Here is a 3,172-nt window from a genome sequence, read left to right as displayed (position 1 = left end):
GCCGCCACCGCTGCCCAGCGCTTAAATAGCGCTGCCCTGCCCCCCTCGCCGCTGCCGATTGGCCTCGGGCGGCGCGCTCCACCCCTTTAGGGCGGAGCGAGCCGCCCGAGGCCAATCGGCGCTGGCACCGCGGCGCCGAGGCCCCGCCCACACTGCGGCTCCACCCACTTCGGGCGGGAGCGCCGAGGGATAGGCGCTGCGCAGCGCCCTTGCAGTTCTTGGGGGGGGCGCGGGCTTGAAAGGTTTTGGGTGGGTTTGGCTGCTTTTTAGGGGCGCCCCAGCGGGGGAGCAGGTCCCGGAGCTCCGGTGGGGCAGCAGCGAGCCCCCGCGGYGGTGGGCAGGGCCACTGTCGTCGCCAGTGTGGGGGTCACAGCAGTGCCACATGGCGAGGAAGGTGGCCAGGCCCTGGGGCACCTTGCTAGGGGGCCTGGGTGAAGGTGGCCAGCTCAGGGGCGCTGCCTGCGTGTCCGGTGGGAGCTGCTGCGCTGCTGTCCCTGTCTGCGGGCGACACAGCAGCCTGGTCATCGTTCAGTTAGAGATGCTGGTCCATATGCCTTAGCAAGAGCCAGGTGTCCACAGCAGGCCCTGAACCTGGTGATTTAGGAGGGCTCTTCCAATTTCACACTTTCGGGAAACAAGCTCGATAGACATGGATCATGCACTCATTTTTCCCAGTGGGACCACACCGGCTACCATGAACATTTAGGAATAGAAGGACTCTCAAGAGACACGAAGGCTGCCTGCTTGTTGTCTCAGCACCACTTCTTCTTGTGTTGGCTACACAAACTGGCCAGTTAATATCCATTTATTCTTGTGCCAAAATCATCTTTTATCTTACATAGGCCCTCTGCCTTGGTATTTATGCTCCAATGTGTTTGTAAACAGCAGTCCTCTCTTCTCAGCCACTACATGGACGACTAAACAATCAAGTTTTTCCAGCATTTTCTTATTAGCCAGCCTGTCCCTGTACCTACTGTCTCAGTAACTCCTCTGGTCAAGCTGCTATTCAAGTTCACTTTACTGAAGATGGGTGACCAGAAGTGCTCCCGGGCTTTGCCAGGCCTGGTATAGGGGCACCAACATTCACCTGCTGAGATTTCCCCATCCGGATACATCCAAGGGCTGCATTTTCCCTTATCATTCCTGCCATGCAGTGGCAGCTCAGAGGCACTCTGTGGTCAGCTACTCCCATAACTCCTCTTCTTCAGGTGCTTGCAGCTCACAAGTTCCCAAGGTAAAAATGAAGAACAGCATTGCTGGTGATTTTCATTCCCTTTTCTGGTAGTACAGCGTTCCTTCACTCTCTTACAGTGTCAATGCCTAGCAACGTTGTATTCCAGCAGGTTTCATCAGAATACTCCAAATATTTGTGCCAGTCCTTAAGGAAATAAATTTATCAGACCATCGCTGAAGAACTTCACTGCTAGCCTTCTGTACATCCTGCTGTGCTCTCTTTCACCAGGTTCTGCTTTCATTTTGACCTTAACCAGCAACTCATCACATTAAATTCCTGTACTCATCTCTGCCCCTACCATCTTCACCAAGTTTCCCAACAGATCTGTTGCTTCCCTGGAGTCCACTTCTGGCCTGTTGATTTTCCTTTTCTGAAGAAAGCTTCTGAGAAAGCTATCAGGTTAGTCAGACATAATAGACTATATTTTACCCACTTTCCATTTCCCGTTCATGTGATGAGTTACTCTTTAATTGAATACTATTAACAGCAGTCTGACAGGCCTGCAGCTGTCTGGATCACTTTTTCTCCCTTCTTAAATACAGACATTGCTTCTTTTTCTTTCTTGTCCTCCTTTATTTTGAACCATTGATCTATTTTAATCAATTCTTGATTAATTTCAGTGAAAATCTTGCTATGTCATTTGTCCTGAAATGAAAGATCACCAGTGGATTCCTTCCCACTCCCTAGCAGATACTTTTCAACCTCGTGTCCCACACCTCTGAGCTTTCTCCAAGCATTCCTTCTCCCCTGGATCCACCCTTGCTGGCAGGCTTGACAGGCTGCCCTGACAGTGAGCCCCAAATTACACAGCCAAGCCTCTTCCTGCTACTGCCACAAATTTCCAGATCGCTTGCTTTTCTTCTGCTCTGAATGCAGTTTCATCCTCCTCTCTCTCACAGCCTTGGACTCTATTTCCCTGTTGTCTCTGCTATCTCCACCATTACTCCTGTGGAGCATTTGCTCTTCAGTTTTTCCTTGCAACCTCATCTTCTGTTTCTCCTCTTAGTTCTCCAACACACCAAATATATTTCTCTGGGTTATTTCTTCTCTACTAGTTATTTTTTCTTCTCATGGCCACTTGCTTTGATGGGTTACCCTTGTCTAGATGTCTGCCTTTTCTTATTTGCATGCTCAATGCATGGCTGCTGTTCTTCAGTTTTCTCCCCCTTCCCATCACAGCGTCAGGGCCATGGGCTGCCACAGGAGCTCCAGCACCACCACTTCACATGTCCTCCTTCTCTGAGACCCCTCACTCCTTCACGTGTTCTAACAAGGACAGCCGGCATCACCACCTGTGCTGTCTCTTTGGGTCCTCTCCATCACTGCTGTAGGTGCCACTGCTTTCTCTTCCTTGTCCTTGTCCTCAAAAAAAAGACACAAAATCCCCTTGCAGACTCCCCAAGTTACTGCTCTCCTTTCTTTACACTCCCCCAAATGGTAGCTTGGCTTTTTCCCAAACCTTTTGCTCTAATCAGCCATATACCTTAATTTGGGCCATCAGACGCTGCTGTGGGACCAGCCTTGCCCATCGTGGTGAGCAGCACTGTGAGGCAGTGCCCGGTGCCCAGCCCCAGCACCAAGGACCAGCTACCGCAGCAAAGCGCAGCCCCCTGCCAGACGCCCCCACACCAGTGGGGCCAGCAGAGCTGGGCTGCCCCATGGGCCAGGTGCCCCCCACTGCTGCTGGGCTCCGCAGCCCAGCACCCATCTGGCCCCATCACCCTGCCCCTGCAGCAAGCCCTGCCCCCAGCACAACTCCGCCCCTCCTAGCCCCACCCACCTCATGTGCTCTGCCCCACTGCAAACCCCACCCCTTCCCCAAGCTCCACCCACCCTGTATGTGCCCTGCCCTCCCTGCTGCAAGCCCCACCCCTTCCCCAAGCTCCACCCACCCTTTATGTGCCCCACCCTCCCTGCTGCAAACTCCACCCCTTCCCC

This window comes from Apteryx rowi, unplaced genomic scaffold, assembly GCF_003343035.1.
Source record: "Apteryx rowi isolate R43461 unplaced genomic scaffold, aptRow1 scaffold_7, whole genome shotgun sequence".
NCBI lineage: Eukaryota > Metazoa > Chordata > Aves > Apterygiformes > Apterygidae > Apteryx > Apteryx rowi.
This window is presented reverse-complemented; position numbering follows the sequence as displayed.